General features: G+C 44.0%; 1 protein-coding gene across 1 annotated transcript in view; it reads left to right on the top strand.

Annotated features, from left to right (window-relative positions):
* The window catches only part of LOC120302707 (dymeclin-like), a gene marked incomplete at its 5' end in the record, with an annotated part of 140,258 nt that overhangs the window by 46,500 nt on the left and 68,563 nt on the right, over nt 1–25,195 (top strand). The gene's annotated exons all lie outside the window — the stretch shown is intronic.

Here is a 25,195-nt window from a genome sequence, read left to right as displayed (position 1 = left end):
TCCAGAAGCGGTGAATGCTCCAACACTGGAAGTTTTTAAGAAGAGACTGGACAGCCATTTGTCCAGAATGGTGTAGGGTTTCCTGCCTGAGCAGGGGGTTGGACTAGATGACCTCCAAGGTCCCTTCCAACTTTATTATTGTTGTTGTTGTTGTTGTTACTCACTCTCAGCCCTAGGAAGGTGGCTATGGCAAACCACTTCCAAAAATCTTCAAGAAAACTGCCAAGGCTTCGCCAGGCATTTGCGAGGAATCAACATGGATTGAAAGACACGGGGAAGGGGGGGAACCCATAATAATTAGCCTTCTTCACCCAAAAAAAAGAAGCCAAAATTGAATAAAATGTATTAAAACGTATATTAAATTTAGCACATACCTTAATTCTCTTGGCTCTTGAATATTTTGCAGCTTTAATTAATATATTGTTTTGGTATCTTTGTTAACTCCAAAGTAATTAAATAAGTTTTAGTTGAAAGTGGACATTGAGCAAAGGGCTTGCTTTGCTTCCAATGTTACAATTTTATGTCCTTGGCTTAGTGAATTGGATGGATTTTCTTTCCTCCAAAGAAATTATTTTAAATCTTAACATAATGCAGTAGCATCTCAATTAATGCTAATGCGCTTAAAAATCATTTTTTTGCACGATTGGAGCCTGTATCCCAGTTAAAGGAAGACGGTACCGAGAAAAACATCTGTTTATCAGGAGCATTCCGATACATGTTTAATGCATATCTGGTAGCCCATTCTGTGTTTTTAAAAAAATATGTAACAATTGAATATTGCCTCCTCAATCAGGTTTTACAAGTCTGCTTAACATAACATTTTAATAAATAATCTTGATGCGTTGCTCTATTTGCTTGTAGGGAACAAATTACATTCGGATTTTTTTTTTCCCGAGATTGGTTTCATTTTTCTTGGTACCTGTGGATTTAATGCAGTGGTTCTCAACCTTTCTAATGCTGTGACCCCATAATACAGTTCCCCATGTTGTGGTGACCCCCAAGTGGGTGTGGCCACCAATAAGAGGGAGTAGGACAGCTAGGGAAAAGGGAAAAAAATGGCGGACAGCCTTGTTTGGCGACCCCCGTGAAATGGTCGTTCGACCCCAAATGGGGTCCCGACCCACAGGTTGAGAACCACTGATTTAATGTCTTGCTAGCTTTGAAAAAAGGAAAGGAAAAAAGAAAGGGGAGGGGGACAGGGGGGGCCTGGCTGATGAAAATGCTAAAGGTAGAACTTAACCTCACTAGCTGCTTTTCCTGTCTAGCTCCCATCAAGACTAAAATCAGGAGAGCTTTCCTTACAAAAGTATATTTTAAAGGCAGGATTTGGCTCAGAATCTGTTTTGGTACTTCTGGAAGTATCTTCATTCATCTCAGCCTGCTTTTCTCTTCTCAGATTTGTCTGGGGGGTGGGTGGGAGGGGGGCTTGGACATGCAAACCAGGATTGCTGTCCCTGGTCCCTTCTGCTGAGCCTGGATTGGAGGAGCTGGCTACAAAATCATGAGTTGCTATAAAAAACAAAACAAAAAAACAAGCGTTGATCCAAACTAATTCTTGTGAGTGGCTGACGTAGGAAAAGTGGGCATGTTTATCCTTCCCGTTAAAAATATGGTTTGAGAATGGATTGTTTTATTATCTGTTTCTGATGGGAAAATCCTATTTTATAAAGATGCAAAATTCTAGCCTCGTATTTGATGCCTAGATTAAAATGTAATTGTTAAAAATGATTTTTCTTAACTTTCATCGCAAATTAAATCATTCGTTTTCTTTGGCAGAGAGGGGAAGAGTTCCACCCAAATGTATTTATTTATCATTTTCCAGGGAGTCAGGGCACTGCAGAGTTTGAATCCATTGACATATTTCACAGAAGGATTCCTAAGTCAGTTTTCAGAAGGGAAAACAGTTACTGTCCTGTAAGCCTTACTGAAATCAGAACAGAATAACAAGAGTTGGAAGGGACCTTGGAGGTCATCTAGTCCAACTACTGAAGTCAGGACAAGAAGCAACGGAGGGAAACTAACCAAAGAGAGAAGCAACCTAGAACTAAGGAGAAACTTCCTGACAGTTAGAACCAGTGGAACTACCTACCTCCAGAAGCTGTGAATGCTCCAACACTGGAAGTTTTTAAGAAGAGACTGGACAGCCTTTGGTCTGAAATGGTGTAGGGTTTCCTACCTGAGCAGAGGGTTGGACCAGATGATCTCCACAGTCCCTTCCAACTTTATTATTATTATTACTCCCTGCTCAAGCAGGAGATCCTACTACACCATTTCAGACAAATCATTGTCCAATCACTTCTTGAAAACCTCCAGTGATGGAGCACCCACAACTTCTGGAGGCAGGTTGTTCCACTGGTTAATTGTTCTCATTGTCAGGCAATTCCTCCTTAGTTCCAGGTTGCTTCTCTCCTTGATGAGTTTCCATCCGTTGCTTCTTGTCCTGCCTTCTGGCGCTTTGGAGAAGAGGTGGACCCCCCTCTTCCTTGTGGCAGCCCATCAAATATTGGAACCAGTTATCGGGTCATCCCTGGTCCTTATATTCACTAGACCAGTCATACTCAATTCCTGCAACCGTTCTTCATATGTTTTAGCCTCTTTGATGTTCTTCTCTGGAGTCTTTCTTGAGGCTTGACATCTTTTTTATATTGTGGCAGCCGAAACTGGATGCCGTCTTCCAAGTGTGATCTTACAAAGGCCTTTAAAAAAGCGGTACTAACAGCCCTTGTGATCTTGATTCTGTCCCTCTGTTAATGCAGCCTGTGACTGCATTGGCTTTTTTGGATGGTTTGAATACACCCAGATAATTTATACTACCCAGGAATACTTTGAGCCAAGAGACTGTCCGATTTCCAAGCCTTTCCCCAAAAATGTAATATTGGAGACTTCCAAGAAATGATGACTAGGGTGAGCGACAGGGATGGTTTTATTTCAAAATCCTTTCCTCTCTTGAGAACGATGGAAGTATTCTTCATTGCAAGCAAATGTTCACTTTTAACCCCATTCACACAGTTGGCGCTCGGCTACTGATTTAAACCAGGGAAGGCCAAGAATTGGGTTCCTGATTCGCCTCTGTAAGCCGAAAAATATCTATGACTTCAGTTGGATTCGTTGAACACTTAGGTCGGCATGGAAACAAGGAAAGTGTTATTCGTATAGATCACAACAACCTATTAAGTTATGTTTATTTGTTTTGGGGTGGGCGTGGCCAAAGGCAGTAAATTAGACCACCCCTTGAATGACTTTGTGCAAATATGAATGCAGGGGGAAAGAATAATATTGTTGTGCCCAACCGCAGAGTGTGCCTGGCGACAAGCTGCAGGCTGTTTATTCCGACCGTTCCCAGGTTTTCCATCCACATGAATCTTTGTCCCGCTCGTTGCTTCCCCTCCAGTTCACAAGTTTGGTTTTTCTGAATGAGGCAGGTCATTCAGAGGCAATTCCATCAAAAAGCCTGGAGCACTTTCCCCTTCCAAAGGTCTGGTATGGCTTTGAAATGTCGCTTGCCAAGGTTACAGGAAAACCCCCAAGGACTGGCGGGAAATCTTTCGGATTCTCCAGTCTTCAGGATCTTACGTAGAAAAATGAATGAAGTAACTTACATTGCAGTGCATTCAGCTTGCGTGTGCTTGACGTAGAAAGGGGGTTGCAGATTCAGAGGGAGGAATTCATTGGAATTACTCTTTTAAGTAATTTTAAGTAACGTCTTTTAAGTCTCTGAAAGCTACTTGAAGCTGTGGTAGACAGGCTGAGCCACTGGTCCCTTTAGGTCAGTGTTTCTCAACCTTGACCATTTTAAGGCATGTGGACTTCAACTCCCAGAATTCCACAGCCAGCATTGCTGGCTGTGGAATTCTGGGAGTTGAAGTCCACATGCCTTAAAATGGTCAAGGTTGAGAAACACTGCTTTAGGTGTTAAGCCCAATCTAGAAGGTGGTTTGTCTTTTCCTGCCTGAAGCCCAAAAATATATATATATAAAAGGTTTTGTCAGACTCGAAGCACAAATGGATAGCTTTGTAAACTTGGTGACTTGCACATGGGAAGGGCTTTAATGAGAAATTCCCAGACAATGCATTAAATAAAATTATATTATGGTTGCTTTCTGAATTGTGGGTAAATGAGCAATGCTCATGAATTTCTGTTTTGATCTTGTATTCAGTGATTTCCCCAAAAAACCAGCATAGCTTCTCCATTCTTTTAACGTTTTTCATGATGTGATTTTTTTTTTTTAAGACAAAGGAAGACAAAGTTGTGATAATTGAACATAATTTTAAAAAATGGTTTTTTGGAACTACTTTGTAGCCACACATTGCAATGAAGGAGGACACATATTCAATTTTGCAGCTACTATGATTTTTGATAAGAATAGAATGGAATGGAATGGAATAGAATGGAATAGAATAGAATTACAGAATAGAATAGAATAGAATAGAATAGAATAGAATAGAATAGAATAGAATAGAATAGAATAGAATAGAATAGAAGAAACACAGAATAGAATTACAGAATAGAATAGAATAGAATAGAATAGAATAGAATAGAATAGAATAGAATAGAATAGAATAGAATAGAATAGAATAGAGCCGGAAGGGACCTTGGAGGTCTTCCAGTCCAGCCCCCTGCTCAAGCAGGAGAACCTATACCAGTGGTTCTCAACCTTTTTAATGCCGCAACCCCCAACCGGTCGTAAGTTGAGGACTACTCAACCGGTCGTAAGTCGAGGACTACTCAACTGGTACAGCACCGTTTGCAGAATGGGACTTTTGGCGGGCTCAGCAGGGCAGAGACAGCCTGGACAATTCCTATTGGCTTTGGAAAGCCAATAGAATGAGACTCTATTCAAGAAAGTCTGTTCTATTGGCTTTCAGAAGCCAATAGAATAAAAGGGAGTAGCACAGCTAAGGAAAAGGGGGGAAAATAGCGGACTGCGCTATTTGGCGACCCCCGTGAAATGGTCGTTCGACTCCAAATGGGGTCCCCACCCACAGGTTGAGAACCACTGACCTATACCATCTCAGACAAATGGCTGTCCAGTCTCTCTTAGAAAGCCTCCACTGATGAAGCGCCCACAATTTCTGGTGGCAAGCTGTTCCACTGGTTAATTGTCCTCACTGTCAGGAAGTTTCTCCTTAATTCCAGGTTGCTTCTCTCTTTGATGAGTTTCCAACCATTGTTTCTCGTCCTTCCCTCTGGTGCTTTGGAGCATAACGTGACCCCCTCTTCTTCCTTGTGGCAGCCCCTCGGATACTAGAATGCTGCTATCATGTCTCCCCTATTTCTTCTCTTCTTTAGACTAGCCCAGGGGTAGGCCACCTGGGCTCTTTTATGACTGGTAGACTTCAACTCCCAGAATTCCTGAGCCAGCATAGCTCAGCTTGGAAACCTCTCCCTTTCCCCTCAGCATGGCTGGCTGAGGAATTCTGGGAGTTGAAGTCCACGAGTCATGAGGGGGCCATAGTTCCCCCATGCTGGCTCAGGAATTCTGGGCGTTGAAGTCCACCAGTCATAAAGAGCCAAGTTTGAAGACCCCTGGACTAAGCAAACCCAAATCCCGCAGCCGTTCTTTGTATGTTTTAATCTCCAGGCCCTGGATCATTTTAGGATCCAAAAAGATCTAGACCAGGGGTGTCAAACCCTCAATGTCACGTTTTTCATACTTAACGACCATTGCAGCGACTCCATAGGTCAAAGGATCAAAATTCAGACCCTTGGCAACTGACTCGCATTTACGACGGTCACAGCGTCTCCCGGCTGACAAGCGAAGTCAACGGGGGCAAGCCGGATTCGCTTAACAACCGCGTGACTGATTTAACAGCCGCAGTGATCCACTTAACAACGGTAGCAAGAAAGGCTGTAAAACGGGGCAAAGCTCACTTAGCAGCTGTCTCACACACTGAGCAACGGAAGTGCTGGGCTGGGTTGTGGTCGTAAGTTGGGGACTACCTGTCAGCTCACATAGGTAGTCGCCGGGTGAAATGCTGCGGGTCCTTTTCCGGCGAAGGCTCTGCCGACAGCTGATGAAATTCCCCAGTTCAGAGCCCTCTCCGATTTTGCCTCCGGTAAATAAAAAGCAGCTGCATCTAAACTCTTGGAGAAAAGAAAAAAAAGAAAGAAAAAGCCTCCAGCCCCTGAAGCCTCATCTGGAACTAATGTAGCTGGTAAAACAAAGCTAAGAAGAAAAAGTCAATGTTTGTTTTATGTGGGATGAATGACTTCGGTTGGGGTCCTTCTAATTTGGCCATTAGGAGGCTTATTAAAAAGGAGTATTACAAAGGTGGTTTCCAGAACGAGATTGTTTTTGTTCTATCTTGTTATTATATTTGATTATAGCCAAAGCAGCGAGCGCTTTATAAATAGCCCTTCATTTCATTCCCCCAGCAGAGAGGCCCAAAAAAAAAAAAAAAAAAAAAAAACCCAGTAATTTTACTGTCTTTATGCCTTGGTAGATGCTAAATTGCTCCCTTATATTGCTTTAGTTCCTTAAAGCAAATGGTATTTTAGAAGTCCTGTTTAATTTCCCCTCACATCCTTTGGCATGTGGACCCTCCGGCTGAACAATAGCACGGCTGCTTGTTGATTGCCTTTTGGAGGAGCTAAAAGTTTTAGGGCGAACATTATACCTTTGGAGGGAATATATATCACTTTCACTCTGTGTAAAATCTAGACAGCATCTAAAAAGACAAGAGACATCACCCTGCCAACAAAAGTATAGTCCAGGCCATGGTTTTCCCAGTTGCCATTATAGCTGTGAAAGCTGGACCATAAGAAAGGCTGAGCGCCAAAGAATGGAGGCCTTTGAACTCTGGGGCTGGAGGAGACTCCTGCGAGTCCCCTGGACTGCAAGGCGATCCAACCGGTCGGTCCTGGAGGAGATCAACCCCAACTGCTCTTTGGAAGGCCAGATCCTGAGGTTGAAACTCAAGTCCTTTGGCCACCTAATGAGAAGGAAGGACTCACTGGAGAAGGGCCTAATGCTGGGAAAGATGGAGGGCAAGAGAAGAAGGGGACGACAGAGAAGGAGGTGGCTGGATAGAGTCCCTGAAGCAGGAGGCGTGAACTTAAATGGACTCCAGAAGATGGTAGAGGACAGGAAGGCCTGGAGGAACGTTGTCCATGGAGTCGCGATGAGTCGGACACGACTTCGCAATTAACAACAACATCACTTTCACTGTGTGAAATCTGTTTGCAACAGGAGGTTGCAAACAATTGCCTGGAGTTGCTGAGGGGAGCACTCTGGGCTCACTGTCTTTAGTATGTCGTGTTGAGAACTGTAGGTTGCCTGAATAAATACAAAAGCACCTGGAATGCTAATTAAAAAAAAAATCATGGACATCTAGGGATGGGACGTTGCCATACCTTTCCTAACTAGTTGGCAGTAAGGAACCATGGGCAATTATTCAGATGCTGTGGGAGGAGGCATCCCCCCCTCCTCCCTTCTCCCTTCTTTTCCCTTCCTCCTTCTTTCCCTTCTTCTCTCTTCTCTTCCCCCCTTCTTCTCCCTTCTTTCGGCTTCTCCCAATTTTGGACAGAGACAGTCATCACCAAGCTAGGGAGAGGACAAATGGGTGCATGGGATGGTTGTTTCGGATGTATTTCGCTCTATAACTGGAAAACTGGTGTAGAGTTTCCTGCCTGAGCAGGGGGTTGGACTAGATGACCTCCAAGGTCCCTTCCAACTTTACTATTATTATTATTGTTATTGTTATTGTTGTTATTATTATTAAAGAGGTTCCAGAAGAGATGTAGGAAACGAAAAGCTGATGCACTTCAAGGGTTTCTCCAGCGTGCCGTACTTATGTGATTGTGATCTAGATCAAGGGGTCCCCAACCGTGGCCAATTCAAGACCTATGGACTTCAACTCCCAGAATTCCCCAGCCAGCATGGCTGGCTGGGGAATTCTGGGAGTTGAAGTCTATAGGTCTTGAATTGGCCACGGTTGGGGACCCCTGACCTAGATTTCCGCTGTGAAACAAGGCAGAGGAACTTAGCTCCCTGGTTAGCGACAGGCCTCTGTCTCTGCGGAGAGATATACCACCTTTGTGTCAAGTTCCTCAAGATGAAAACGAGACTGCCCATATATAGATGTGGTGATTTCGTTCTGTCAGACACCATTTATTCACTAAAAATGAAACTAGACTAATGTGCCGAACTCATTTACTCATTGTCTACCAGCTATTCCCGTAGCTTTTAAGTGTCTACTTGTGGTTGATGGGAAGATGTTTTTGAGGTAGTGTTTATTTGCAAGAAAGATGTGCATGAGCTGAGGGAGTCCATGCATGAGACTTGGGTCTGACCATCAGTCAGATTTTTAATTGAATGATAATAGAGAGTTAAGACACTGTAAGAGAAGCCTGCTTCAGATAAGGCTTTACAAAACACATAGACAGACAGACAGACACACACACACACACATGTATGTATGTATGTATGTCTATATATGTCTGTCTTTCTCTGTCTATAGATAGATAGATAGATAGATAGATAGATATGGATGGATGGATGGATGGATGGATGGATAGAGGTAGATAGATATGGATGAATAGAGATAGAGAGATAGATATAGATAGATATAAATTTCTTAACCAATGGATCCAATATCCTCCGAGGATGCTTCCATGGTGTTGTGGCCATCATGACTGTGTGCCAAAGTGCACAGAATGCTGTTATCTCCCCACCAAAGTGTGGTACCTATTTATCTCCTCGCATTTGCATGCTTTCAAGTTGCTAGGTGGGCAGGAGATACACAAATACACACACACGGGGGGGGGGGGAGAGGGTACGTGGATTTGGCAGATGATCCTCAACAATTATAAGTATGCACAAAAGCACATAGAGCAACACATAATAGTAGTAGTAAAGTTGTAAGGGACCTTGGAGGTCATCTAGTCCAACCCCCTGCTCAGGCAGGAAACCCTATATCATTTCGGACAAATGGCTGTCCAGTCTCTTCTTAAAAACTTCCAGTGTTGGAGCATTCACCGCTTCTGGAGGCAGGTGGTTCCACTGGTTAATTGTTCTGACTGTCAGGAAGTTTCTCCGTAGTTCTAGGTTGCTTCTCTCCTTGATGAGTTTCCATCCGTTGCTTCTTTTTTTTTTTTATCTTGAAAATTTTTATTTTTTTAAAAACATACAATCATTTATAAAAATACAATAAAATTTTAAAATAGAGAAACCCCCCCCCCTTACCCTCCCTCCCACCCCCACCCCCCCTCCCTTCACTTCCCAGAGCAGAATACAGGGTTAAGAAAAAAAAAGAAAAAGAAAATTATAATAATTAAAAAAAAGAAAAAAAAAGAGAAAGAAAAAAAAATATCATAATTAACCTTTAACTCCATAACTTATAAAACAATTCTCTATAATATTTGATATTCATTCATAAAATAAATAAAACTTTTTAATTCCATATTTTTTCTGAATATAATCTATCCACCTTCCCCATACAGTAATATATCTTTCTTGTGTATGATCCTTTAAATAAGCAGAAATTTTTGCCATTTCTGCAAAACTAGATACTTTAAATATCCATTCTTCTAAAGTAGGCAAAGAATCTTTCTTCCAATATAGACCTACTAGTAACCTTGCTGCAGTTAATAAATTCAACATCAAAGTAGTTTCTTTTTCATTTAAGTCAACAAAAATACCAAGTAAAAATAGTTGAGGAGTAAACTTTATCTTCTTTCTAAAAATCTTTTGAATGTTCCACCAAATCATAATCCAAAAAGCCTTTACTTTTTTACAATTCCACCAAATATGAAAGTATGTCGCATCATTATTGTCACATCTCCAACATTTGGGCTGTATGTTGAATACATACAAGATAATTTTTTAGGATCTAAATGCCATCTATAAAACATTTTATAAAAATTTTCTCTCAAATTTTGAGCTTGTGTAAATTTAACATTTCTTATTCAAATTATCTCCCATAAATCCAATGAGATCGGCTCCTGTATATTCTGAGCCCATTTAATCATACAATCTTTAACCAATTCTGTTTCCGAATCTAACTCTAATAAAACATTATATATTCTTTTTATATGAGCCGGACCTTGGTTTTTAATCTGAATAACCAATTGTCTATCTTCTAGTGTTATTCCCTCTTTCTTGTCTACAGTCCATCTATCCATTATTTGTAAATATTGAAACCATGACTGTAGAATATTTTGCTGCCTTAATACATCTAGGGATTTCAAATGCCAATTCGAACCAGAACAAATTAACAATTCTTTATATGAAATTTTATCAAAATTTGTCCCCTTAGAGGTTCCCTCAATTGCATGTCTGGGAATCCCCCAGATAGGTATTTTATAATTTAATCTATAATAATACTTCTTCCAAACACGAAGTAAGGCATTCCTCAAAATATGTGATTTAAAAGTCCGATCAACTTTCTTATTAAAAATTAAATATGCATGCCAACCATATATTAAATCCCAACCTTCCAAAAAAAGAATATCCATATTTGTTAAATTAAGCCAATCACTTAACCAAGTTAGGGCGGCTGCATCATAATATAATTTCAAATTGGGTGCCTTAAGTCCCCCTCTTTCTCGAGCATCCTGTAATATCTTAAATTTAACCCTTGGTTTCTTCCCGGCCCATATAAAATTATTGATACCCTTTTGCCATTCCTCCAAATTTGCCTCTTTTTTAAGAATAGGTATCATCTGAAACAAAAAAAGAAACTTTGGTAGAACATTCATTTTTACAGCTGAAATTCTCCCCAACAATGACAATTGCAATTTTTTCCAATCTATTAAATCCTTTTGGACTTTTGCCCATAGTGGTTCATAATTGTTCTTGTACAATTTTCCATTTGAAGCAGTTAGATATACTCCCAAGTATTTAACCTTTTTTACCATCTGAAAACCTGTGGCTTTAATCAAACTTCCAAAAAGATAAAAGCCACAGGAATCTGATTATTCTTATCCAAGTACTCAATTAAGTTAATAATTTGTCTAACATTATGTTTCATATATCTCCCTGTTATAAATCCTGCTTGATCACTATGAATCAAGTCTTTCATAACCTGCATTAATCTATTTGCCAAAATTTTTGTAAAGATCTTATAATCAACATTCAATAATGAAATTGGCCTATAATTCTTAGGCTCTGTAAGATCCTGATCTTCCTTCGGAATCAGTGATATAAAAGCTCTTTTCCAAGAAGGAGGAACTTGCATACCCAACAAAATACTATTAAAGAGTTCCTTTAGTGGCTCTATCATTTCTTCAGATAAAATCTTATAATACCTAGAAGTCAGTCCATCTGTTCCAGGAGACTTTCCAACCTTTAACTGCTTAATAGCTAAACCAATTTCCTCCACAGTAATTAAACTATTCATCCCATTTTGTTGTTCCTCTGAAAGTCAGGAAATTTCTCCTTAGTTCTAGGTTGCTTCTCTCCTTGATTAGTTTCCATCCGTTGCTTCTTGTCCTGCCTTCAGGCGCCTTGGAGAACAGCTTGACTCCCTCTTCTTTGGGGCAGCCCCTGAGATATTGGAAGACTGCTATCCTGTCCCCCCTCGTCCTTCTCTTCATTAATAGACTTACTTTCACTACCAGAACAAAAGATAGAATATCACAGCAGGTGTACTGTATTTTTGGGACAAACTTGATGTTGAATGACTGGGGGACATAAAGCTGACATTTCAACCAGGACACTCCCTTAAGGATGCACTCTGTGCAGTCCAACCTTCATCCTGGAGAGTGTGCTTCTAGTATACACACACACACACACACACACACACACACACACGAAAAGTAAGATGATATAACCGGAAACACAGATAGCTGAGCCTCTATACTAGGGCCCGGTTCCACGTTTCCACGCCTTATCTGTAGGCTCTTCCTCCTTATCTTTTTCCCGGCTTTTTGCTCGATGGAGGAGGAAGAGCAGAAACATCGTATTGCTTTGCAGCAGTTGTACAAAATTTCCCACGCAACAGTTTCTCCGCGTATTTGCTGCGTGCCTGGCCATACAGCCTGCAGAGGCTTGGCGTGGTTTTTATGTATTGATTATTATGATCCAAAACCGAAGTTACTCGGTTGGCTGCAGCGAGTAGGCCGTGGTGAGTTTTCCTAGACCAGGGGTAGGTCACCTCGGCTCTTTTAGGACTCGTGGACTTCAACTCCCAGAATCCCTGAGTCAGCCCTGCTGAGGGGAAAGGGAGAGTTTCCAAGCTGAGCCATGCTTTGCTCAGGAATTCTGGGAGTTGAAGTCCACCAGTCATAAAAGGGCCAAGTTTGAAGACCCCTACCCTAGGCCTAGAGTCTAGCCCAGGGATAGGCAACCTCGCCTCTTTTATGACTCGTGGACTTCAACTCCCAGAATTCCTGAGCCATCCATGCTGAGGGGAAAGGGAGAGGTTTCCAAGCTGAGGCACGCTGGGTCAGGAATTCTGGGAGTTGAAGTCCACGAGTCATAAGGGGGGGCATAGTTCCCCCATGCTGGCTCAGGAATTCTGGGAGTTGAAATCCATGAGTCATAAAAGAGCCAAGGTTGCCTGCCCCTGGTCTAGACTCTAGGCCTAGGGTAGGGGTCTTCAATCTTGGCCCTATTACGACTCGTGGACTTCAACTCCCAGAATTCCTGAGCCAGCCTGGGGAAACTGTGGCCCCCTCATGACTCGTGGACTTCAACTCCCAGAATTCCTGAGCCAGCCTGGCTCAGCTTGGAAACCTCTCCCTTTCCCCTCAGCATGGCTGGCTGAGGAATTCTGGGAGTTGAAGTCCACGAGTCCTAAAAGAGCCGAGGTTGCCTACCCCTGGCCTAGACCCCTCAAAAGAAGCCAAGATTTGGGCTTCCTGGGCAAAGTGAGGTGGCTGACTCCAGAAGTTGGCTGAGTTTGGATACCATTCAAAGGCAGGACATGGCTACTTCCGTCGCCTATTTCCTCCTACGGGAAATTCAGTCTTCAGTCTCAGATTCAAAAATGGCTGCCTCAGATTTCTCCAGCTCAAATTCCGGAGGATTTGTTGCTCTTGAACAGGATGGGTTGAGCAGCATGGCTTCGATAGTTTTCTCAAGTTGCTTTAACAACTTGAGAAAATAAAAATAAGTCATTTTATATATATATATATATATATATACAAGGAAGGAACCCCACTCAGACCTATAGTCAGCTCCATAGGCTCACCTCTACAAAACCTAGCCAAATTTCTCGCCAAACAACTACAGCCCTATGCAGAATCCATTACCTCACACGTAAAAAACTCATTCCACTTTATAGAGATCATAAAGAAACAAAATTTACAGCCCAGCGACCTACTAGTGAGCTTCGATGTCATATCCCTCTTCACACAAGTGCCTATCAAAGAAGCCTTGACAGCTATCCAAAACAAATATAACCCCCCCAAACACATCTTAGATCTGACCAACCACTGCCTATCCAACACATACTTCATCTATAATGGACAAAAATACAAACAAACAGAAGGAGCACCCATGGGATCACCCCTCTCACCTGTCATTGCCAACCTCTACATGGAACACTTTGAAACCCAAGCTCTAGAAAAATCTGATCACAAACCCAAACTCTGGCTCAGATACGTAGACGACACCTTCATAATCTGGCCACATGGGAAAGAAAAACTGGACAACTTCCTCACACACCTCAACAGCCTACACCCCAAAATACAGTTCACCATGGAAACAGAAGCTAACAACCAACTTCCCTTCCTGGATGTCTTAGTCTACAAGAAATCCAATGGCTCCCTAGGACACACCATCTACCAGAAGAAAACACACACAAACCGCTATCTGCACGCTCTCTCACACCACCACCCAGCACAGATCAACTCTGTAGCCAAGACACTCATCTCCAGAACAAAACGCTTAGCTGACGAACAACACCTAAAACCCGAACTACACACTCTCACCAATGTACTAACATCCAATGGATTCCATAGAAATAAGATTACAAACCTAATCCAAAAAGAAACCCCCACTAAAATCCAAGACAAAGAACAAGAAAACGGCAAAGCCATCCTCCCATACATAAAAGGCATCACAGACAGAATCAGTAAGATCCTCCATAAACACAACATCAAAACAGCATTCTGCACAAACAGAAAAATATCCACCATCCTTAGAAACCCCAAAGATAAAATTGAATTAGAAAATCAAGGAGTATACGAAATCCCATGCACCACTTGTCCCACCACATACATCGGACAAACCAACAGAAGAATAAGTGCACGCATTGAAGAACATAAGAACTCAGTCAAAAAAGAGGAACCAACATCTTCCCTGGTCCAACACCTTAAAGCTACAGGACATGAAATTGACTTTAAAAATACCAGAACCATTGCCAAAAGTGAACATTTTAATAACAGAATAATCAGAGAAGCCATCGAGATAGAAAAACGCCCACACAGCATGAACAAGCGAGATGATACCTCCCGCCTACCAGCCATTTGGAAACCCGCCCTCATTGACAAACGACTCCCTAACACAAAAAATGATACCAGACCCACACTCACAAAAACCACACAGGAGGTCACCACCAAACATCCACGCAAAAAACAAACCCAAAGCCACACTGACTATGAGGCACGACCACAAACCAGAAGCCAGACCACAGCTGCATCATTAGCCACTTTAAACCCCCCAATCCATACATGAAGCAAACTGACACCCTCCATGAAGAGGAAGCACGACCACGAACGCGAAGCCAAGGAATGGCAGGGCAGCCCAAAATCTTGAATCCCTCTGCAACTCAGACTAACCTGAGCACAACCAAACAGAACACTCCCCCAGCCAATCAGAGCACAGCCAACCCCCCAGCCAATCAGAGCACAGCCACGCCCCTAACCAATCAGAACACACCTCCACCCAATCAGAACACAGCCAAGCTCCCACCCAATCAGTTCATACCCCCACTGGCAGTTAAAAGGAAGAAACAGCTAAGACCACACATTGCTGCTCGAAGCACGAAGCTGAAAGCACCAGCCTGAAGATGACGAATGGGACTTCGTCGAAACGTCGCCAAGACACTTCCAATTTTACGTGGGAGAAAACCCGAACAACCAAAGACCCTATATATATATATATTATATATATATATATATATATATATATATGTAGGTCTTTGGTTGTTCGGGTTTTCTCCCACGTAAAATTGGAAGTGTCTTGGCCAAGACACTTCCAATTTTACGCGGGAGAAAACCCGAACAACCAAAGACCTACATACAAATACCCGCGAAAACCTCAGAAAACATATATATATACAGGTAGCTCACAAACCTACCCAGACCCTACGGGCTAAAGTGATGCGCCCCAAGGACCAGCTCCCTACCGCCGAGAGGTCAGCCGTAGTTTATAGAATCAATTGCACAGACTGCCAAAGTAATTATATAGGCGAGACCTCGAAAAGACTTAAGACTCGTTTACACGAGCATAAGCTGGCTATTAGACGAGGCGAGCAACATTCGCAGATCTGGGCCCATGTAGCAGAATACGATCATCGCTTCGATTTTGAGAACGCCCAAATCTTGGCCAATGATACGACAAAAAGAGGTCGCCTATTGAAAGAGGCATGGTTCTCAGGAACGGAATCCATTAATCGGCGTGTAGATTTGTGTGCAGCGCACCAAGCTCTAAAAATATGGAGTGCCGGTAATTGTACTAATGTGGAGAGGGGACCCAATCAAAAAACTTATAATCAAAAGAACATCGCCCGACCCACCTCCCTACGCAATTACAGCAATGGAGTCTCCATTGACAGCTCCCCCCTCCCGGATCAACAACAGATTAACTCTAGCAGGCAACTGCGGCTGGGTGCACCACGATCCGTAGGGAACGGATCACCGGTGGGATGGAATGGAGACGGAGTGGAGCCCGAGGAACCGAAAGAAAAACGGAATACAACTAAGTTCAACCAAGACGATGAGACCGAGGACGAATCCCCCTCTGAGGATATTACCACGCACACCATGACAACCCGGTCACAGTCGAGTAGAAGAATGCACCCCCCTCGGATACTCTCAACACAAAGTTGCGAGATGAAACAGCGACTACGATTAAAGGGGAAGAGCACCGTACGGAGTGGGAGCGGAGAATTGGGGATGAACGGCAATGGTGCTCATCGACAACGGATGGAACAACGAGGCACTGACAGCGGAACAACGGCAAGAAACATCGTGACTGTGCACAAGAGAGAGAGCGTGGAAACGAACAGCAGACCGCTCAGGAGAACCTATGGGAAGAAGGAGGGGAGGAGGAATAGTATGGGTGGGGACTATGAGCCCGTGTTACAATCCCGAGGGATAGGAAAACAAGATCAAAGCAGCCTTGGGGCTTGCAGGGATATTGAAAGCAGTGCAGATAATTGCCCACCCCCGCTCACAAAGGGAAGTTGTGTGTGGGATGGTGGAGGGATTATGAGTAGGGAAGGAAAAAGGATCTGGACCCCCAACCCGGTAACAGCTAGCGAAGCAACATATAATCGAACGCAAACCAGCAATGGAACGGGGACAGATGCTGATGTGGGGCGTATGCTTAGGACTCAACCCGATCAGCTGGGGCCTATGACGCGCTCCAGGAGCCGGAAACAGGCATTAAACAACTGTATATAAGACTCCCCCCCCCCCCGGCGTTTGCCTTTTAACCCTGACGATGTCAAGTGTATTTGACGAAAGCTCGGTGGATTAAATTCTATTTTTGATAGATATTCTCTTGGTGATCATTATTATTTGGACAATATGAATATTCCCAAGAGTCGCATTTTTGTTTTTATTTCTAAATACATATATATATATATATATATATATATATATATATATATATATATATTTAACTAGTGGCCCAAGGGCTCCATGTATATCTGAGGGAAAAGGGAACGGAGGGGTTTATCTTCCAAGGAACTGCTGCTTCTGCAGATAGTCCTTTTTTTTTATAATGTATTGTATTTCTGAAGAAACTAGGTTGACTTGAAACCCAAGTTGCCTCAGGCAAAACTCTGAGGGCTGCTGCTAATTTTTGCTTTTCCTCACATAAGGAGAAGGGGGAAAGGAACCCAGCTTGCCCGTGTTTGTCAACACAGCCTCAGCCTGGGCAAAATGAAGAAGTCCTCCTCGGGATTGTGAATTTTTCCACTTCCCACACTGATCTTTTCAGCTTGTTTGCGTATCCGAATCACAGGGGAACTCCTGTTACACGCGGGGGCGTTCAAAAATATTTAGTTTTTGTTACTGTTGTTGTTGTTACTGCTGTGATTATTGTTTGCCTCGTGTTTCATTGGTTTGTTGACGTTTCATCTTATGGCCAGTTAATGAAAACTCTTAGCCTTGAGTTCTCACTTTTAAGTTGGGAGCCAGCAGTCATCCCAGGCTGACAGAATTTCCTTCAGCGATAATGAAGTGGCTCCAAAGTGGATTTACAGAAGACGGTGTGGCGGTTTTGTCTCTCCTGAATGCAAACTCTGGGCTGAATTTTGTCGCTTTGGAAAGCGCATCCACCAAGGCAGGGCCACGGAGCTTCCAGGCCGGTTCTCATTACAGCACCTGAAAGGGTCTCCTTTGGTGCACCTTCTGTGGTGTACAAAAGGGAGGGAGGGAGGGAGGGAGGGAGGGAGGAAGGAAGGAAGGAAGGAAGGAAGGAAGGAAGGAAGGAAGGAAGGAAAGAGAGGGAAGAAAGGAAAGAAGGGGGAGGGTAGGAAGGAAGGAAGGAGCGGGAAGGAAAGAAAGAAGGAGAGGGAAGAAAGGGAAGGAGAGGGAAGGAAGGAAAGAAGGAGAGGGAAGAGAGGAAGGAAAGAGGGAGGGAAGGAAAGAAGGAGAGGGAGGGAAAGAAGGAAGGAAGGAGAGGGAGGGAAGGAAGGAAGGAAGGAGAGGGAAGAAAGGAAGGAAAGAAAGAAGGAGAGGGAAGGAAGGGGAGGGAGGGAAAGAAGGAAGGAAGGAGGGAATGAAAGAAGGGGAGGGAAGAAAGGAAGGGAGGGAGGGAAGGAAATAAGGAGAGGGAGGGAGGGAAAGAAGGAAGGAGGGAATGAAGGAAAGAAAGATGGAGAGGGAAGGAATAAGGGAGGGAAGGAAGGAAGGAGGGAAGGAAGGAAGGAAAGAAGGAGAGGGAGGGAAGGAAGGAAAGAAGGAGAGGGAGGGAAGGAAGGAAAGAAGGAGAGGGAGGGAAGGAAGGCAAGAAAGAAAGGAGAAAGAAGGAGAGGAAAGGAAGGAAGGAAATTCCAATAGGAGAGAATACCAACAGTGGGGAACTGGGGAGTCCCTTGGGGGCTCTGTCTGGTTCCTTCATGAGGTGCCTGCAAGCAAACAGCCCAGTTCAGGGAGCACCCAAGGACTCCATGGGACGCCGTCGCCTGTCTTACAAACGGAAATTCTGTGCAGTTCTCAACTTCTTCACCTCGTCAAGCCAGGGTTGCCCCATCTAGCTGAAACCCATCCTGGAGATTCCTCCCACTCCACGAATATGTTACACCTACGTGTATGGGTGTACATACGGCACGGCCACACTCCAAACAAAGTAGGCTGTGAAGACGGGGTGGGGAAAAAAAAACCCTGTTAAAAGCTACTGATTAACTTGAATTGTCTGTGGAGTCAGATAACCCTTTTTTTAAATAATAATAATAATAATTGATCACCCAAGAAAATAACCACGCACTGTGTGTATCTCTGAAATAGCAGAAATATCAAGAAATTAAAAAGATGGAGAGGGGGTGAAAGGAAGGAGAAACAGGCTTCTCCTAAGCCACAACCAATCTTCAAAGAAATCCAGGCTTTTTGTTGCCCTGCCCTGGCTGTTTTGTTGTTTTTAACAGCTCCATTTTCTTTTTTAACCAACGAAACCTACAGTAGGAGGACAGGTAGCCCTTGACTGACAGCCTCGATTGAGCCCAACATTTTCATCACTAAGCAAGACAGTCGTTAAGTGGGCTGTGCCTCCAACTCACTTAACAACTTTTTACCATAGTTGCTAAGTGAATCACTGCAGTTCTTAAGTGAATCATAGTTGTTAAGCAAATCGAGTTCCCACATTTACTTTCCTCGTCGGAAGCCAGCTGGGAACGTCACAGAAAGGGGGATCACGTGACTCCGGGACACAGCAACCGTCATAAATACGAGTCAGTCACCAAACGCCCGAATTTTGATCCCGTGACCCTGGGGGCATGCTGCTATGGTCCTACGTGTGAAAGCCTGTATTCCACATTTTTAAGCTGGCGCAAAAAGGTTGCTAAATAAGTAGATTTATTGCTGAGAATTAGGGAATGTTCTTTGGCTAACAGCACCCAGGAATGCTGCCCTATATATATATTAAATTCCCAGAATTTAAAGACTTAGCAGTCGTAGTTTTCTGAGTTCTAGAAATTTACTTCTAGAACAGTGGTTCTCAACCTGTGGGTCGGGACCCCATTTGGGGTCGAACAACCATTTCATGGGGGTCGCCAAACAACGCAGTCCGCCATTTTTTCCCCCTTTTCCTTAGCTGTGCTACTCCCTTTTATTCTATTGGCTTTTGAAAGCCAATAGAATAGACTCTCGTGAATAGAGTCTAATTCTATTGGCTTTCAAAAGCCAATAGGAATTGTCCAGGCTGTCTCTGCCCTGCTGAGCCCGCCAAAAGTCCCATTCTGCAAACGGTGCTGCACCATTGAGTAGTCCTCAATTTACAACCGGTTGGGGGTCGCGGCATTAAAAAGGTTGAGAACCACTGTTCTAGAACGAGTTTTTCTGAGAAGAGAATCAAAAATTACCACCTGACTATTTCAAACCTTCTTTATAGTTAGAAGATTTTACCCTTAAGAGGAGACAATAATTTAAATTCTGTAACCTAGAATGTGGGAAGCCAGTCAGCCATCTGTCAAGGATGATTTAATTTGGATTCCTGCCCTGAGCTGGGTATTGGACGCAGTGACCTAAATACTCCTTTCCAACTCAACGGTTCTGTGTTTCTTTCTGTATATTACTGTTACAAAAGCTTGCACGTTCTGCATTAATGTGATCTTTATAAAATAGATGTGACAGTACCAGGTCCGTGTATTTTAATGCGGTTTAGATTGATACAACTGAAAGTAAGAATTGTTGTATGATCCCATCAGTTTACCCAGTTAGATAATCAGCGTCAGAAGCTTAGCAGAATTGATGGATTCTTCCAATTCTTATTTAGTCTGCTGCTATTTTTCCCACAGCTGCCAACACAGTTATAGACTTTCCCAAGAGCCCTTCGGGCTGTGTCTTATATCCTCTTATATTTTTTTAATTTTTGGTGCATCCCTTCGCTCTCCGTCTACGAGACAGGATGCCGAATCGCGTCATAAATGTGTATGTTTATCAGAATTCTTATCCAGCATTAAATAGAAAAAACTTTAAAAATAATAGGGAATGTCACAAACAATGCTTGTTTTCAAACAATGGTATGTGCCTCCGTCTCAAGAGTTCTCCAAAGTCATCGTATCGTTTCCTTCCTGTTTGTACTTTTTGCATTAAGGGACAAAGGACGACAAGTATGAAGAACTCCTGAATTAGTTGTCTCTGCATGAATAACAACAATAGCACATCGTGGTGAATCATGCTAAATTTTTATTCATGTTTTCACTAGGCTCTACATGAAAAACATAGTTAAAAAGTCAGTTCTGCACTTTCAGTTAATATATTAATCTTTGTTATGGACAAACCAACATGATGGTTACATCTGCCTTCCCAGTTATTATTTTAAATATTATTTCTCAGTACAGGGGTCCTCAACTTACAACAGTTCATTTAGTGACCGTTCAAAGTTACAACAGCACTTTAAAAAGGGACACATGACCACTTTTCACACTTACAGCCGCTGCAGCATCCCCCCCAGGGTCACGTGATTCAGATGCTTGGCAACTGACTCATACTTATGACGGTTGCAGTGTCCCAGAGTCACGTGATCCCCCTTTTGTGACCGTCTGACAAACAAAGCCAATGGGGGAAGCTGGGTTCACTTAACAGCCGTGTGACTAACTTAAAAACTGCAGTGATCCACTTAACAGCAGTGGCAAGAAAAGTCGTAAAATGGGGTAAAATTCACTTCACAAGTGTCTCACTTAGCAGCATAAATGTTGGGCTCGGTTGTTGTAAGTCGAGGACTACAGGCATAGTCATCTTGGAAGATGCGGTTATATCTTCTTCGCGTTCTGAGTTACTTTGTGGGGCTATCTAATTGTGGCTTGGTGTGTAAGAAAAAAAAATACAGCAGTTTCAAGCTGAAAGACTGTCCTACTAAAACAGCGGTTCTCCACCTGTGGGTGGGGACCCCATTTGGGGTCGAACGACCATTTCACGGGGGTCGCCAAACAACGCAGTCCGCCATTTTGTCCCCCTTTTCCTCAGCTGTGCTACTCCCTTTTATTCTATTGGCTTTTGAAAGCCAATAGAAAGACTCTCTTGAATAGTCTAATTCTATTGGCTTTCAAAAGCCAATAGGAATTTTCCAGGCTGTCTCTGCCCTGCTGAGCCCACCAAAAGTCCCAGTCTGCAAACGGTGCTGCACCAGTTGAGTAGTCCTCGACTTACGACCGGCTGAGTAGTCCTCGACTTACGACCGGCTGAGTAGTCCTCGACTTACGACCGGTTGGGGGTCGCGGCATTAAAAAGGTTGAGAACCACTGGACTAAAATGAGCTGGGCTCCTTCTGAGGAATATGGCCAGGATCTCCGGGAGATCTTTCCTTTCAAGGGTTCTCCAGTAAGAGCTATGGTGGATGGCCAGCACCGCTTTTGGGGTCCCTAACCCCTGGTCCTTGGACTGGTACCGGGCTGTGGCATGCCAGCAACCGGTCCGCACAAACCAGCAAAGCCCCATCCGCGGGATGCAGGCAGCACACAAAACCACACACACTCCAGTCCGTGGAAAAACCTCTCCCCGTGGAACCGGTGGTCCCTGGTGCCCCAAAGGTTGGGGACCTCTGGCTTAGACTGCTCACCTGGGAAATTCTAATCTCTCTTACCAAGGCCAGGGCTTTTCAACCTTTTCAGCCATTGTGCCACTTTTAGGATAGGGCAACATCCGAGGACCACCAGTCGCCTGGCAAGGTGTCAAAAACTTCATGACCAAAAAAAAAAAAAAAAGGAAAAAAGTGATGAAGTACAGGTAGTCCTCAACTTACAACAGTTTGCTTAGTGACTGTTCGAAGTTACAATGGCACTGAAAAAAGTGCCCCCCAAGCCACAGCCGAGCAAGACACCTGCCTGCCCGCCCGGCCGCGCTCTTCCTCCTGTCTGAGGTTTTCATGGTTGTGAGCATTTCTGTTGAGGATTGGCAGCGGGGATGGGGGGGTGTTTGGTTTTTATTCCCCCCCCCCCGTCTGCTGGGTGGTTGCAGCAGGTTTTGGTCCCTTCCCATGACCCTGGGACACTGTGACCGTCATAAATATGAATCAGTTGCCAAGCATCTAAATGTAAAGCACAAGACCCTGGAGAGGCTGCAACAATCCAGCTGATCGGCGCTTCTTCAGGGCTCAGCAGAAGCGCCAGGATCAGTGCTGAGCTCCAGCTGGAGCCTGGTGCTGCTCCTGGCGCTTCCGCTGAGCCCTGACAGCCCTGCAGCTCCAGCCGTCTCTCGCTCAGGCTTGTGCGGTGCTGCCACCGGTTCAGCTCATTCCCCTCCCCCGCTACCCCTTTTCTAGGATGGTCGTGTACCACCTGCCAGGTGCCAATGGACCACAGGGGGTACCCGTACCACTGGTTGAAAAGCCCTGACCAAGGACTTCTCTGTCCTCTGTTGGAACACTAACAAGGAAGATGCTCCAGATCAGCCTAGTGCAGTTTACCCTTGAGTATACACACACGAGGTTAAATTCCTAAACTCTGCTTTTTCCCCCCTGCCTTCTCCTTTATGTAATTTTCTACTTCATTAATGTTTACAGCAATCTTTCCCACCCAGTCCAAATATTTTGAGAACAAACACTATCTTCTCCAGCCAACAGAGATGACTCTATGGTATTTGAGGAGGAATGTTCAAGTTCGTAATCCGTTTCGGATCTTTTAAAAATGCTTAACTTTCGCCATCGGACACAGTAAACGCGCGTCCTTCCTCATCCAGTTACTGCCGCAAACCGATCTGTGCTTCCCAAATGCCATTCTGTATTTTTCCATTCCCGCTTATCTCCTTAAAATGTTTTCCTCCAGCAGTTTAGGGTTTTTTTGAGCAGTTGAAAATGGAAATTGCTTACATAGTGAATTCCAGCAAAGAACTCATTTCTTTTCTGCGGTGTTAATCTCCGCTAACGTGGATTTACATCCCACCCAGCTTCAGAGACTTCAAGCAGTTGACAGCTGACAGGAAAATGGCAGCCCAAATCTCATACAATCATAACAATGCTACAAGTCCATTGCCAAAGGCCTACTGAAACAAAATTGTTTTCATAACGAGAGAAAGTAAATAAACAGGATGCCTGACGCATCTGGGAGAGCAAAGTTTTCCACAGTGAGGAATCACCACAGAGCAGTGTTTCCCAAACTTGACAATTTTAAGGCATGTGGACTTCAACTCCCAGAATTCCACAGCCAGCGTTGCTGGCTGTGGAATTCTGGGAGTTGAAGTCCACATGCCTTAAAATTGTCAAGTTTGGGAAACACTGCTACAGAGGATTGTGGAGACAGGAGCCTAAGCTTCGTTTCCCATCTTGCACATGTGGGCCGGGCAGATCCTGCTTCGAATTGTTGATGTTACAACAGTGATTGGTCTCATTTGAGACGACAACGAATCTGCATACAAGACGGGAAGTTGAGCAACTGGCTCCGCGGTGCGGACGGAACAATCTTGACCTGAACACACTCAAAACTGTAAAGATGATCGTGGGTTTTAGAAGAACCCTCCTATCCTGCCACCTCTTAACAATACTAGACAATACAGTATCAACAGTAAGAGACCCTCAGATTTCTAAGTTCTACAATTGTTGTTGTTAGTTGTGAATTCTTATCCGACCCATCGCAACCCAAGAACAACGTTCCTCCAGGCCTTCCTGTCCTCTGCCATCTTCTGGAGTCCATTTGAGCTCACGCCTCCTGCTTCAGGGACTCCATCCAGCCACCTCCTTCTTTGTCGTCCCCTTCTTCTCTTGCCCTCCATCTTTCCCAGCATCAGGCCCTTCTCCAATGAGTCCTTCCTTCTCATTAGGTGGCCAAAGTAATTGAGTTTCAACTTCAGGATCTGGCCTTCTAAAGAGCAGTCAGGGTTGATCTCCTCCAGGACTGACCAGTTTGATCGCCTTGCCGTCCAGGGGACTCGCAGGCGTCTTCTCCAGCCCCAGAGTTCAAAGGCCTCCATTCTTTGGCGCTTGGCCTTTCTTACGGTCCAACTTTCACAGCCATTCATTGCAACTGGGAAAACCATGGCCTTGACTAGACGCACTTTTGTTGGCAGGGTGATGTCTCTGTCTTTTTAGTATGCTGTCTAGATTTGCCATAGCTTTCCTCCCCAGGAGCAAGCGTCTTTTAATTTCTTGTCTGCAGTCCCCATCTGTGGTGATCTTGGTTCTACAATATCTCAAGACTTAAAACGGACATCTAACGTCCAAAATGTCATCAGAAAAAAGCACAACAAAGAATGTTCTTCCTGCGCCAACTCAGAAAGCTCAGACTGCCTAAGGAGCTGCTGATACCGTTCTACAAAAGAGTTTTTGAGTCTGTCATTTGCACCTCTGTCTGGTTTGGCCCAGCAACCAAACAAAACAGACACAGACTTTGACGGATCGTTAGGACTGCAGAAAAAACAATTGCAACCAGCCTGCCTCCCATTGAGGACCTGTGTACTGCGTGAACCAAAAAGAGGGCTGTGAAAATAACTCCAGATCCCTCACATCCTGGACATAAAATGTTTCAACTTCTTCCCTCCAAATGATGCTATAAGGCATGGGTCCCCACCCACCGGTCCGTGGTGCGGTACCGGGCTGCAGCATGCCAACAACCGGTCCGCACAAACAAGCAAAGCCCCATCTGTGGGATGCAGGTAGCAGAGAAAATCATGCACTCTCCGGTCCGTGGACAAACCTCTCTCCACGGAACTTTTCCTTGGTGCCCAAAAGGTTGGGGGCCTCTGCTATAAGGCATTGCACGCCAAAACAACTAGACACAAGGACAGTTCCCCCCCCCCCATGCCACCACTCTGCTAAACAACTAATTCCCACCACACTGTCTTATGCCCTGGGGTGTCAAACCACCTGGTAGGGCAGTATTACTATTATCTTTCTCATCTTTCCTATTACCTATTTCCTTAGCATCTTAT

This window comes from Crotalus tigris, unplaced genomic scaffold, assembly GCF_016545835.1.
Source record: "Crotalus tigris isolate CLP2741 ecotype Arizona unplaced genomic scaffold, ASM1654583v1 scf7180000024437.13266115, whole genome shotgun sequence".
Lineage (NCBI taxonomy): Eukaryota > Metazoa > Chordata > Lepidosauria > Squamata > Viperidae > Crotalus > Crotalus tigris.
The sequence above is the reverse complement of the archived record's forward strand: the minus strand, read 5'-3'. Positions and strand labels throughout refer to the sequence as shown.